Here is a 15,679-nt window from a genome sequence, read left to right on the forward strand (position 1 = left end):
TATTGGAGTTTCTTTCAGCTTCAACATCAGTCCTTCCAATGAACACTTAGGTCTGAGCTCCTTTAGGATGGACTGGTTGGATCTCCTTGCAGTCCAAGGGACTCTCAAGAGTCTTCTCCAACACCACAGTTCAAAAGCATCAATTCTTTGGCACTCAGCTTTCTTTATAGTCCAATTCTCACATCCATACATGACCACTGGAAAAAACATAGCCTTGACTAGATGGACCATTGTTGGCAAAATAATGTCTCTGTTTTTTAACATGCTGTCTAGGTTGGTCATAACTTTACATTCTTCTGTCTACCATATATATGAATTGAAGCTGGGATATTTTTTTTCTCCTTGATCCATAAGATTGTCAGAGAGATGCACTTAACTTTTACAAATTAGCTGTGGTCCTATTCTAATAAAGTTGCTACTTTTTACTTTGTATGCTACTGCTAAGTCGCTTCAGTCGTGTCTGACTCTGTGCGATCCCATAGATGGCAGCCCACCAGGCTCCCCCGTCCCTGGGACTCTCCAGGCAAGAACACTGGAGTGGGTTGCCATTTCCTTCTCCAAAGCATGAAAGTGAAAAGGGAAAGTGAAGTCGCTCAGTCATGTCCGACTCTTAGTGACCCCATGGACTGCAGCCTACCAGGCTCCTCCATCCATGGGATTTTCCAGGCAAGAGTACTGGAGTGGGGTGTCATTGCCTTCTCTGTTACTTTGTATAGGTTGATTCTATCTTATTAGTTGAATTTCTTTCAAGTGCATGACTGATATATCTTATTTTGTAGATTACCTGAACATTTTCTGGTATGATCTTTTTATTTTATTGTGATTCTTCACCTTAGATTTCATATTATGATACCAGTATTATTATATTGGCTTTCAAATTTTCTACTTATGAAAATTTTATTATTTTAAAGTATTTTTAATTTGCCTTTGACAACACCATAAAATTATCTTTTTGAGATCTAATCTGAGAACTTTTCATTTTCACAGAGCTGACTTTCATTTAAAATCCCAGACTTCATGGGGCGGGTGTTCTTACCTCTGCTCGGTCCCCACAGTGTCAGGGATCAAGGAGAGTATCATGGGGTTGTGAGCTTAAGCTTTGCTAATTTTACTATAAATTTTGCTAATTTTACCATAATTACTCCATTCATACCCAATATGCCTTAATCCTCTCATCTTCTTTACAAATCTTTATATTACTATGGCTTCTGAGTGGTGAGTGGTTCTCTTTCAAATGAAACTGATCTTTTTTGTATTTCTCTTATTGACTGAGAGTGTAAACTTAACACACATTCATTTATTTTTTAGTCAAACTAACATTTTAACATATTTATTACAGGCCTATGTCTATTTAGGTATTCTACATACTGAATTTAAAAAATAAAACAGAAATATCTGCCCTTCTTAGAGTTTCAGAAAATGAAAAATAAATCACAAACATTTGGGGTAAACTCTGCAATGAATGAAGCTACAAGGCATTTTTGCCATCAGAATAAAAAGGTATGTATGTTCTCTTTGCTATGTGGGAATTTAATGGGGTGGGAGGTAAAATGAACAGGGCAGGCTTCACAAAGGAGCCATTGTCTTTGGTGATTTGTAAATAATTAGTGGAATTTCAATAGACAGACATAAAGGTGGTAGCTCAGGGAAAAGGCTAGTATATACAAAGAACATGAAAGAGACCAGGAAAAAATGTATGGAGCACAACTAGAGACTTAGAGGTTAGATTAAGGATGATCTTAAAAGCCCTGTCCCTGGGGGGTGGGGGGTGGTATGGAATTTATCCATCACCATGCTTCCCTGGTGGCTTAGACCATAAAGAATCTGCCTGCAATGCAAAAGACCTGGATTAGATCCTTGGGTCGGGAAGAACCCTTAAAGAAGGGAATGGATGCCCACTCCAGTACTTTTATCAGAATTTCATGTACAGAGGATCCTAGTAGGCTATAGTCCAAGGGATAGCAAAGAGTCAGACATGACTGACAACTAACATTTTCACTTTCAAGCTTGTACCAGTTTGTAAGACATGATGTTGTGCATGTCCTTTAACTTGACCTTCAGTTAGGTCAGGTTGGTAGCTTATAAAAGGCCCTGATTTGAGTAATTATACCACAGAATTTGACAAACACTATAAACTATGGCTTTTATCCCAGGGATCTAATTGTTAAGTATCTACTGACTTTATTGTATGCGTACTAAGGAATCATTACAAGATTTTACATCAAGGTGTGACACTGAGGTACATATTACTGCTCAAATACAAATCACCACAAACTTCGTGGCTTGGAAGGACACATTTGTTATTGTACCATTCTGGAAGTCAAAAGTCCAAGATGGGTTTCAGTTGGCCAATATTAAGGTGTCTGTGGTGCTTTCCTTCTGGAAACTCTAGGAAGAATTGATGTCCTCTCCTTTTTTAGCTGACCACATTTCTTGGCCCATGTCCCCTTATTCAAAATGAACAAGGATTAGAAGAGTGTTTCTTATATAACATCATTCTGACAGTCTTTCATGACTCTTCTTGTGCTTATCAGGACCCTTGTGATTACACTGGGTCTGCCTGGATTATCTGGATAAATTCCCTACCTCGAGGTCAGCTGAAGAACAACTTTAAATCCATCTGCAACCTCAGTTTCCTGTTGCCATATAACATATTTATCAATTCTGGGGATGTGGATGTTGACCTCTTTGGGGAGTCAGTCTGTCTACTGTAGCATTCAATATTTTTTTTCCTCTAGAATTGGTATGGAAGATAGACTGAGAGGGTTCGAGACGAGGTTAGAAGGATATGACAATTTCTCAGTGAAATAAGATGGGACCTTAAATTAAGACAGTAAAAGTTTGAATAAAAATGATGATGATAGTGATGACTTCACTGTTGAACATAATAGTATATGGAAAACAAAAGAGCCCACAGCCTTACTCTGATGCAAATCTATATCAACAACAAATACTATTTCTGTTTCCACTAAGAGTAAATGCAAAAGATATCAAATGGAGTTAGTATTTCAGCAAAATTATCTATTTTGTATTAGTCAGGGAATCAAAACTGCAGAATAAAAGAGACATTATACAATTTATCGAATTCTAGCAAGTAGTTACTTTAGTTCTTCAAATTGTTCTACCTTTCCTCTTGTTGTATAACATCGTGTCCATGACATTAAAACAATTGAATGGAGAAACAAATACTGTTTTCTTCTTAAAACATTTTTACCCTAAAGCTCGCTTTTGAGAATTCATAACTAAATAAGTTCCAAGAGTTGGCATAATAGCCTATGTTTTGCATTGCCAACACAATACTACAAATGATGTAGTAATATTGTCACAGCCATTTCTCCAAACTATATATTTTGTTCATGATCTGTAATATTTTTTTTCATGAAGACCTGCTCAAAGTTGTGTTTCATGTCAACAGGAAGGGATGTTTACAAATACATTATGTTATACAAAGGCACTGTTCATATGTCTTACTTACACAGAAACCGAGACTAAACAACTAGTTTACATCAACCAATTAATTAAAACTTATGCCACGACTCAGGAGAACACAAAGAGGCAAAAGAAATAAACTAACTTTCAGAAATGTTGGCAGATTGAAAGGGATAAGTGTATAAACTCCAGAAATACTTATCAGATGAGAATTCATTTCCAAAGTTCCCTGGATTGGTATACCCAGTAAACGGTTCTCCATAAGAACCTATTAATATTTCTTATTCATGACTGCTATGATTTTGCATCAAATTTTATATAAAAAGTACATTTCTCATTGTTACAAACAGAATAAAGATTCTACACAATTTTAGATTTTAAAAAGATCAACTCACTTTGGTACCCTCAGTTCAGTTCACTTCAGTTCAGTCTCTCAGTCGTGTCTGACTCTTTGTGACCCCATGAATCACAGCACTCCAGGCCTCCCTGTCCATCACCAATTCCCAGAGTTCACTCAGACTCACGTCCATGGAGTCAGTGATACCATCCAGCCATCTCATCCTCTGTCATCCCCTTCTCCTCCTACCCCCAATACCTCCCAGCATCAGAGTCTTTTCCAATGAGTCATCTCTTCCCATGAGGTGGCCCAAGTATTGGAGTTTCAGCTTTAGCATTAGTCCTTCCAAAGAACACCCAGGACTGATCTCCTTTAGGATGGACTGGTTGGATCTCCTTGAAGTCCAAGGGACTCTCAAGAGTCTTCTCCAACACCACAGTCCAAAAGCATCAATTCTTCAGCGCTCAGCTTTCTTCACAGTCCAACTCTCTCATGCATACATGACCACTGGAAAAACCGTAGCCTTGACTAGATAGACCTTTGTTGGCAAAGTAATGTCTCTGCTTTTGAATATGCTGTCTAGTTTGGTCATAACTTTCCTTCCAAGGAGTAAGCGTCTTTTAATTTCATGGCTGCAGTCACCATCTGCAGTGATTTTGGAGTCCCAAAAAAATAAAGTCTGACACTGTTTCCACTGTTTCCCTTGAAGTGATGGGAACAGATGCCATGATCTTAGTTTTCTGAATGTTGAGCTTTAAGCCAACATTTTCACTCTCCTCTTTCACTTTCATCAAGAGGCTCTTTAGCTCCTCTTCACTTTCTGCCATAAGGGTGGTGTCCTCTGCATATCTGAGGTTATTGATATTTCTCCCAGCAATCTTGATTCCAGCTTGTGCTTCTTCCAGCCCAGCATTTCTCATGATGTTCTCTACATAGAAGTTAAATAAGCAGGGTGACAATATACAGCCTTGACGCACTCCTTTTCCTATTTGGAACCAGTCTATTGTTCCATGTCCAGTTCTAACTGTTGTTTCCTGACCTGCATATAGGTTTCTCAAGAGGCAGGTCAGGTGGTCTGGTATTCCCATCTCTTGAAGAATTTTCCACAGTGTATTGTGATCCACACAGTCAAAGGCTTTGGCATAGTCAATAAAGCAGAAATAGATGTTTTTCTGGAACTCTCTTGCTTTTTCCATGATCCAGTGGATGTTGAAAATTTGATCTCTGGTTCCTCTGCCTTTTCTAAAACCAGCTTACCCTACTCCATCATTATCTTCAAAAAGAGAAATAGTACTATAGTAGATCTAAATAGGATTCAAATCAAATACATGAGGTGTTTTATCTTCTTTTTATGGTAATAGGACATTATAAAGTGTAATTCTTCTTCATTGTTTTCTCCCCCAGTTGACTAATCATGTAATAATTTCACAATTGCCTCATATACTCAGTTCATCTGTGCCTCATGCTTTTAATACACTAAAGTTGAGAAGTTCTTGCCTTCCTTGTGTATTTTAGCTTAAGCAGCTTTTAAACAAAAGTTTCACATTGTTCTCTCAATGTTGATAATAGTGTTATTACTCACATATACAGAAGGGCCATGCCTTTCTCAGGGTCCAAAACACTTTAGAAAATTTCAGTTAGCCAGTGATAACATTAATCTTCATTGCTGATTCACATTAGTCTTTTTTAAATAATGCATTTTACCAATTATTTAAATTATTTTAAGTAAAATTTATTTTACTTTCAGCAAGAGGCTCTTTTAGTTCGTCTTTGCTTTCTGGTGGTAGCATCTGTATTTCTGTAGTTATTGATATTTCTCCTGGAAATCATATCTCCAGCTTAGCTTCATCCAGCCCAGCATTTTGCATGATGAACTCTGCATAGATGAAGCACTAGCTGGAATCAAGATTGCCGGGAGAAATATCAATAACCTCAGATATGCAGATGACACAATCCTTATGGCAGAAAGTGAAGAAGAACTGAAGAGCCTCTTGACAAAAGTGAAAGAGGAGCGTGAAAAAGCTGGCTTAAAACTGAACATTCAGAAAACTAAGATCATGGGATCTGGTCTCATCACTTCATGGCAAATAGATGGGGAAACAATGGAAATGGTGATAGACTTTATTTTGGGGGGGCTCCAAGATCAGTGCAGATGGTGAGTACAGCCATGAAATTAAAAGATGGTTACTCCTTGGAAGCAGGTGAACAACCTAGACAGAATATTAAAAAGCAAAGACATTGCTTTGTCAACAAAGGTCTGTCTAGTCAAAGCTATGGTTTTTCCAGTAGTCATGTATGGATGTGAGAATTGGACTATAACGAAAGCTGAGCACTCAAGAATTCATGCTTTGGAACTGTGGTGTTGGAGAAGACTCTTGAGAGTCCCTTGGACTGCAAGGAGATCCAACCAGTCAATCCTAAAGGAAATCAGTCCTGAATATTCACTGGAATGACTGATGTTGAATCTGAAACTCCAATACCTTGGCCACCTGATGCAAAGAACTGACTCATTGGAAAAGACCCTGATGCTGGAAAAGATTGAAGAAGGGAGGATGAGATGGTTGGATGGCATCACTGACTTGAAAGATATGAGTTTGAGGAATTGGTGGTAGACAGGGAAGTCTGGCATTCTGCAGTCCACGGGGTTGCAAAGAGTCAGATATGACTAAGTGACTGAACTGAACTGAACTATGCTTATAAGTTAAAATAAGCAGGGTGACAATATACAGCCTTGACATACTCCTTTCCCAATTTGGAACCAGTCCAGTTCTAATTGTTGCTGCTTGATCTTCATACTGGTTTCTCAGAGGCAGGTAAATGGTCTGGTATTCCCATCTATTGAAGATTTTTCCTGTTTGTTGTGATCCACACAGTTCAAGGTTTTAGCATAGTCAATGAAGCAGAAATATATGTTTTTCTGGAATTCTCTTGCTTTTTATGTGATCTAACGGGATGCTGCCCGTTTGATTTCTTGTTCCTCTGCCTTTTCTGTGCTTCCCTGGTGGCTCAGATAGTAAAGTGTCTGCCTGCAATGCAAGAGACCCTGGTTCAATCCCTCGGTCGGGAAGATCCCCTAGATAAAGAAATGGCAACCCACTCCAGTACTCTTACCTGGAAAATTCCATGGACAGAGGAGGCTGGTAGACTACAAACCATGGGGTCCCAAAGAGTCAGACACGAATGAGTGACTTCGCTTTCTTCTTTTCTTTCTGCCTTTTTAAAATCCAGTTTGAACATCTGGAAGTTCTTTACTCCTGTACTGTTGAAGCCTCACTTAGAGAATTTTGAGCATTGCTTGCTAGTGTGTGAAATGAGTACAATTGTGTGGCAGTTTAATCACTCTTTGGCATTGCCTTTCTTTGGGATTGGATTAAAAATGACCTTTTCCAGTCCTGCGGCCTTTCCAAATTTGTTGACACATTGAGTGTAACACTTTAACAGCATCATCTTTTAAGATTTGAGGTAGCTCAGCTGTTATTCCATTACCTCCACTAGCTTTGTTCAAAGTGATGCTTCCTAAATTCCTGCTGTCTAAGCAAATGCATTCTGAAGGAAGCATTCTGTGTCATATTGCAAAATTCTTTTATTTTAGCAGCAGATTTCTCTTCATAGTGAGGACTCTGTTACTTAGAATAAGTGAGACTGCATTTTATGCTGCAGCAGATTGCAAAAATGACCGTAATGGCTCACCACTCCCCAGATTATGCTGTTTTACTTTTTGATTTTTCAGTTCTTTCCATGAAGAAATGGAGTTTACTTCTCCACCCATTGAGTTTTTTGATCTGTGACTTCTTTACCAAATGGTGGCAACCAGAAAATAAAGAAGTTCCAATCCTAGACTTTGGAAGGCCTTTTTCCCCTCCTTTCCTACTTCTGGAACCTTACTCAGTGGTCATTTGAACAGACCTCGTCTGGCTCTCTGGGAGAAAAAGACCACATGGAGCAGAAATAAGCCATCCACCATCTGTGACAGAGCAGCCAACATCAGCTGTGTCCACTTAATTTCAGGCCAGCACTTTCCCAGTTGACTTATGAACTCCAAAGCACTAATTGTGGGTTTAAGCCAAAAAGTTCTGCTGTGCTTGTTAACTGATTCGAGTGGAAATCCACGAAAAAGGAGAAACTATTGGAATCTCACTGTGATACATCATGAAAGGTACAGGATGTCAGTGATGCAGTCCCTTGGGGATTACGAGAACCAGGGATCAGATGTTGTTAGGATTTTTTTGTTTACAGCTTCACCATTCTCTCTCTCTCTCTCTCTCTCTCTCTCTCTCTACATGGTGGACTGTGCTCAAGAGAAAGCCAACATTAGTATTTGTATATTGGCATGATTTTTAGCTTTTCCCATTCTATTGTTTTCCTCTATTTCTTTGCATTGTTCACTTAAGAAGACTTTCTTATCTTTTGCTCATTCTTTGGAACTCTGCATTCAGGTGGGTATATGTTTCCTTTACTCCTTTGCCTTTTACCTCTCTTCTTTTCTCAGCTATTTGTAAGGTCTCCTCAGACAACCATTTTGCCTTTTTGCATTTATTTTCCTTGGGAATGGTTTTGATCTCTGCCTCCTGTACAATGTTACAAACCTCTGTCCATAGTTCCTCAGGCACTCTGTCTATCTGTATAAACAATACAATGGGAAAGACTAGAGATCTCTTCAAGAAAATTAGAGATACCAAGGGAGCATTTCATGCAAAGATGGGCACAAAAAGGACAGAAACAGTACGGACCTAACAGAGGCAGGAGATGCTAAGAGGACATGGCAAAAATAATCAGAAGAACTACACAAAAAGTTCTTAATGACCCAGATAACCATGATGGTGTGATGGCTCACCTAGAGCCAGACATCCTAGAATGTGAACTCAAGTGGGACTTAGGAAGCCTTACTACAAACAAAGCTAGTGGAGGCGATCTAATTCCAGCTGAGGTGTTTCAAATCCTCTAAGATGATGCTTAAATTGCAGCACTCAATACACCAGCAAATTTGGGAAACTCAGCAGTGGCCACAGGACTGGAAAAGGTCAGTTTTCATTCCAGTCTCAAAGAAGGGCAATGCCAAAGAATGTTCAAACTACCGCAGAATTGCATTCATTTCACATGCTAGCAAACTAATGTTCAAAATTCTTCAAGCTAGGCTTCAATAGTATGTGAACCAAGTACAAGCTGAATCTAGAAAAGCAAAGAAACCAGAAATCAAATTTCCAACATCAGCCGGATCATAGGAAAAACAAGGGAATTCCAGAAAAAACATCAACTTCTGCTTCATTGACTATGCTAAAGCATTTGACTGTGTGGATCACAACAAACTGTGGAAAATTCTTCAAAAGATGGGGCTATCAGACCACCTGACCTACCTCCTGAGAAATCTGTATGCAGGTCAAAAAGCAACAGTTAGAACTGGACATGGAACAATGGACTGGTTCCAAATTGGGAAAGGAATACTTCAAGATTGTATATTGTCACCCTGCTAATTTAACTTATATGCAGAGTGCATCATGTGAAATGCTGGGCTGGATAAATCACAAGCTAGAATCAAGATTGCTGGGAGAAATATCAATAACTTCAGATATGCAGATGACACCACTCTTAAGACAAAAAGCAAGGAGTAACTAAAGTCTCTTGATGAAGGTGAGAGGGGAGAGTGAAAAAGTTGGCTTAAAACTCAACATTCAAGAAACGAAGATCATGGCCTCTGGTTTCATCAGTTCATAGAAAATAAATGGAGAAACAATAGAAATGGTGAGAGAATTTATTTTCTTGGGTTCCAAAATTACTGCAGACAGTGACCCCAGGTATGAAACTAAAAGACACTTGCTCCTTGAAAGGAAAACTACGACAATCCTCGACACATTAAAAAGCAGAGACATATCTTTGCTGCAAAGGTCCTTCTATTCAAAATAATGGTTTTTCCAGCAGTCATTTATGGATGTGAGAGTTAGACCGTGGATGTGAGAGTTAGACCGTGAAGAAGGCTGAATATTCATTTGAAAGAATGATGATGAAGCTCCAATACTTTGGCCATCTGATGTGAGGACCCAACTCATTGGAAAAGATCCTGATGTTGGGAAACTGAGGGCAGGAAGAGAAAGGAGTGAGAGAGAAATAGATGGTTGGATGGCATCATTGACTCAATGGACATGAGTTTGATGAAGGACAGGGAAGTTTGGTGTGCTGCTGTCCATGGGGTTGGTGCAGTTGTGCTGCAAAGAGTCAGACACAACTGAGTTATTGAACAACAACAATCGGCATGATAGTCAACTAAGGCTACATTTGCACTGGACACAAGGATTGCTCTTTGGGAACACTGATTGTCAGACAGTGTTCTGTCAGACAGTGGGAAGACAATTGTCAGAAAACAGGGGTTAGGAAGGATGGCCGTTATCACAACTATGAGTAGTCAAATATTGTTTAAGTTGAGAGGACCTGTGGTTTCAGTCACAGTACATTATCTGTAAGAAGCCACCCTTCCTACTATGTGGATCTCCTCTGCAGTTCATGATATATTCTGATACACTTTCCTCTGATGTGAACTCTTCTGTATATCCAAATTTCCCCTTTCATCTAGTTTGGTACTTTAAAGTCTTATAATTCCAGTGACATTTAGAATAATAATTTTGGTACCACATATGGTATTTTTCCATAGTAGCAATATCTAGAAAGTAGAAGGATCTCTTTTTACCATTGAAGAATCAAGAATCCCTAGGACTCAAGGTAATAGAATTATCTACTATATACAAGGTATCCAGACTAAATGAGTATGAACATGCTTTGAATGCCATGTCAAATTATTTCCTGGCTCAATCACCATATGACTAATTTTTATCAAGTATGTGTTTATAAAATTAATGTAAATCCAGGAGAAAATAAAGACATTTGTTCTAAGTCTAACACTTGGGTCTCTGATAATATTTTTGTTGGAAATGAGTGAGTGATCTAGCTGGCAGAGACATGAAAAAAAAGTATATTAAAATATTTTAAAAACCATTTGTTATGCAAAACCAAGAAGAAATTAGGAACATTATTTTTAATTTCTACTCAGTATCATTCATGAATTTTAGTGTTGAAAGAATGGGTTTAAAATATTATAGTTAAATTTATGTCTAAGCTCACATGAAAAAATCAAATTTTTGAATCTAATGTTTTTTAAATGAACTGAATAAAGGTGAGCACTTTGGTGACTATACCAATGATAATGGATGGTAGTTGCTGATGCCAATACAATTTTGTGCAAATGGAGGATGGGGATCAATTGTCCAAAAGTAGGGTGGGCTGCCGTTATGGGGTTGCACAGACTCGGACACTACTGAAGCGACTTAGCAGCAGCAGCAGGATTTTATTAGATTTGGTGATTATGAAAAGAGGTATTTTGTGTGTTTTGGATTTTATTATGGAGCAGATTGATTACTGGGTCTAGAAAATAATATGACCAAACATATATAAGTATTTGTACTCTGGAGGATTAACTTTATACTATTTTCAAATGATCAGTTTCTTCTAATGCCCCTATTTTTTTTAAAGATGAATTCTACAATCTATAATATCATATTGTTTGAAGAATATATGCTGAGGCTTGTGAGAATAATTCAATACATTATATGTACTGTGTGTGTGTGTGTGTGTGTGTGTGTGCATCACTGCAATCACGTCTGACTCTGTACAACTCCTTGGATGATAGCCCAACCGGGTTCCTCTGTCCATGGGATTGTCTAAGCAAGAATACTAGAGTGGGTTGCCATGCCCTCCTCCAGGATTATGTACTGTAAAAATAAAAAAATTTAAAAAAATGCTACATCTAACTTTAGCATAATTTTAAAAATAAATAGGCTGTTACTTAACATTTCTTTCTTCTTTGTAAATACTTCCTGTCTGTGTCCATCTATTAAAAAAACATCAATTCATTTAGATATCTGGCAAAACTAATACAATATTGTAAAGTTTAAAAATAAAATAAAAAAATTTTTTTAAGTAAATAAATAAATAAATAAACATCGAATTACACAGCAAAACAAATATCTTTCTAGCAACAGTGGACAAAATAAACCAAACTACATTTTTTAAAACTAATGGAATTTCTAATGAAAGTTATTTTGCTAAAGAGCCCTGGATAATTTTATCAAGAAATAGTACTTAAAAAACAAATATTTGGGAACTGGATGTGTTTTATCTACGCACACACACACACACACACTCACAAACACTCACACACCATGTGTTCATAGAGACAACTGCGATTCTGGTTCAACACTACAAGCTTCATTTTCATTTCCCTTCTTTCTTATTTATAACATTCTCTTACAGAGGTTCTCAGCACTTAAAATATAATTTATTTCTTCAGTCCTATACTATCAAAAGATAAATGCAAATGTAGATTTTTTAGATATTGCCAAATTTCCTTTCAAAAGAGTTGCCCAGTTTGATACCGTTTAACAGCTTTTGGATGACTTAGGAGTTTTGTTGTTGCTGTGATTTTTTTCATCTTGTGTTTCAGTTTTAATAATTTTTATTAACCTATATCCTAGTAGACAGATTCTTTCCTGGGATTTTTCAAGACTACTCATGAACCTGTCACGGCTATTCGCTATGTGGCTTCAAGTTGTGGCTGTTACTGTTGCATTCACATTTCCATCAACTCTTTCTTATACTTTCCATCTTATTCCTGAAATTTATAGAGGCGATCAGTCCATCTTTTATACTAGCCTTCTTTACAGATTCGTTGGTATTTTAACATCCTTATCTGATAGACTCCACATCTGATTCTTCCTTTGGGTATGTGTCTGCAAGAGGCAGATGGTAAAGAGTGTGCTCTTTATTCTCTTGTTTTTTTGTGTTTGCCTCATTATTTTTTATTAAATTCTGGCCATTATGTGAAAAATTGTACACATTGGATTGTAAATAGCATTGTACTTGAAAATGGATAAACCTGTAAATACCTTTTCTTGCACTAGATTTTTAGGGTGTTTTTCAGTCAGTCTCTTCCAAATATGTACTAGTTTGGATGTCTGCTGCTGATATTAATTTCTATGCCTTTACTTCAAATTTTTGCAGCATTAACTGTGGTTAGCATGTAGGCATGGTTACCTTCATGTACATACCCATTCCCCAATGGCACATTGCCACTGCTTATAACCCAATATCTGTTACCATGCCAGTGGAGTCAGGTGGGCTTTCTGTTATCCCAGTCTAGTCTGGGTCTTTGGCGTGCCCTGCCTGCCTTGGTCTCAGGGATATGGCTAAGTGATGAGACATGCTGGGGCCTGGGACCCTTTGCTGCAATGCTTGCACCTGGACAAATGTCTCTACAGCAATGAAATATAAAGAAACTATAAGGGACTAAAAATAACTGCATGCAAATGCAGTTGGGGAAAATTCTGGACAATAAGATACTGAAAGACCAAACAGCCCAATGGCTACTTCCAAAGGGCTAGGAGCGAAAGCAAGGGGTTGGAGCAAAAGCAGAGTACTGGGCATGCCCTCAGCACACAAAACCACCAAAGGGGAGGGCAAACCCACCTAAGCCACCCTTATAGCCTAGTCTCTGCATACACCCCTATCCTCACTCCACATAAGGAATCAGCTAGCCCCTCTCAGGGAGTGGGCAAAGGAACTGATTACCTGTTCTTACTCACCACTGCTGTGGCAGGTGAGCTGCAGTAAAGCAGTGTTACCCCCAGTAAAGCTTTGCCCAAATTTCTTCTCTGGCCTCTGATCAATTTCTATTGATGGAGGAGGTCAAGGACCCTGGTCAGTAACTGTGATACTATTTTTCCTTTCATGGCAGCCAGACTGCCTTTTAGACAGTTCTTGTGTGGGAGAGGTCTCTTGTCTTTCCTCAGAGTAGGGGATCACCAGGTTTAGCTGTATATGGTCCATGTCTCAGCATCATTTCCTGCACTTCAGCCTGTGGCCAAGATGTTTTGGTACTTGTCTTCCATTTACACCCTCTATCCACTCAAGATCCTTACATGCGTTCGCAGAGATTCCTGCCCTTCTCCAGTGACTTCAGGTTTTTGTTATGTAGAGAATACTTGTCTTCCTGGGCCATGTTGCATTTTCCTTCAGTGGCAGCAACTGTTGTTCAGATCTGTCCCAGTGAGGGAGTCTTTCTACAGTCCCTGCCTTTCTTTTAACCATTCTCCTAAGTACCCAGTAGAGGTGTTCGGAGAAAAGTCCTGGTTCTCTTCATATCTGAGGCTTACAGGAGTTTTAGACTCTCCTCTATCTCACGATCAATTTATAGCACATTTTTTAACATCGCAGCTTAATTACTTTCATCCATGCATGTAATACTTGGGGTCCTTTAGTTCATGTTCTTCCCAGGTGATCTGGCATTTGTATTCCATTTCTCTTTGGAGGAGCTAATCTTTCTGAAGATTTCACAGTATTTCTTTGCCTTGCAACCTCAGTTGTATGATAATTTGAAGATGACAAATGATTTTGTAGTTTATCCAACTCTTTCTTGTTATGAGGATGGCAGAGACTGTTCTCACCAACTTTCACACCCTTAGTGAAAGTACTGAGTGGTCAAAAATTTCGCTTAGCATTTTTTTTCTCCCATAAAACTTCTTGGCCAACCCCATAGAATCCAGAAAAACAGTGTTGAGACTAATTGCACATAGTTTTTGAGGACTTCAGTAGACCTATGCCCTGCTGCCTACAGCTTTATTCCTACTCTTATTGAATTGCTAAAGCCTTTGGCTGTGTAGATCACAACAAACTATGGAAAATTCATAAAGAGATGGAAATACCAGATTACCTTAACTTCCTCTTGAGAAATCTGTATGCAAGTCAAGAAGAAACTGTTAGAAGCAGACATGGAACAACAGACTGGTTCAAAATTTGGAAAATAGTATGTCAAGGCTGTATATTGTCACCCTGGTTATTTAAATTATATGCAGAGTACAACATGTGAAATGGTGGGCTGGATGAACAAGCTGGAATCAAGATTGTAGGGAGAAATATCAATAACCTCAGATATGCAGATGACACCACCCTAATGGCAGAAAGCAAAGAGGAACTAAAGAGCCTCCTGATGAAGGTGAAAGAGGAGAGTGAAAAAGTTGACTTCAAACTTAACATACAAAATACTAAGATTGTGGCATCCGGTCTCATCACTTAGAGCCAAAAAAAAAGGGGGGGGGAACAATGGAAACAGTGAAGACTTTATTTCTTGGGCTCCCAAAATCACTGCAGATGGGACTACAGCCCTGAAATTAAAAGATGCTTCTCCTTGAAAGAAAACTATGACAAACCTAGACAGCATATTAGAAAGCAGAGACATTACTTTGTCGACAAAGGTCTATCTAGTCAAAGCCATGATTTTTCCAGTAGTCATGTATGGACGTGAGATTTGGGCCATCCAGAAGGCTGAGTGCCAAAGAATTGATATTTTTTAACTGTGCTGCTGGAGAAGACTCTTGAGAGTTCCTTGGACTGCAAGAGATCAAATGAGTCAATCCTATAGGAAATCAATCCTGAATATTCATTGGGAGGACTGATGCTGAAGCTCCAAACCTTTGGCCACCTATTGCAAAGAGCCAACTCATTAGAAAAGACCCTGATGCTGGGAAAAATTGAGGACAGGAGGAGAAGGGGATGACAGAGGATTTGATAGTTGGGTAAGATCATCAACTCAATGGACATGAGTTTGAGCAAACTCTGGGAGATAGTTAAGCGTAGGGAAGTCTGGTGTTCTGCAGTCCATGGTGCAGTCCATGGGGTCACAAAGAGTCAGAAACAATTAAGCGACTGAACAGCAACAACAAAAATGACAACAACAGTGGATCCTTTTATTGGCTTCTCTCTATCCTGTTTTATTTTCTCTACACCTCATATCTTTCTGTGATCCTCTCTTAAATAATACTACCATCACTAAAGTCTTTTTGAAAAATACTTGAATCTAGGAGAACTCAAGAT

This window comes from Bos taurus, chromosome 4, assembly GCF_002263795.3.
Source record: "Bos taurus isolate L1 Dominette 01449 registration number 42190680 breed Hereford chromosome 4, ARS-UCD2.0, whole genome shotgun sequence".
NCBI lineage: Eukaryota > Metazoa > Chordata > Mammalia > Artiodactyla > Bovidae > Bos > Bos taurus.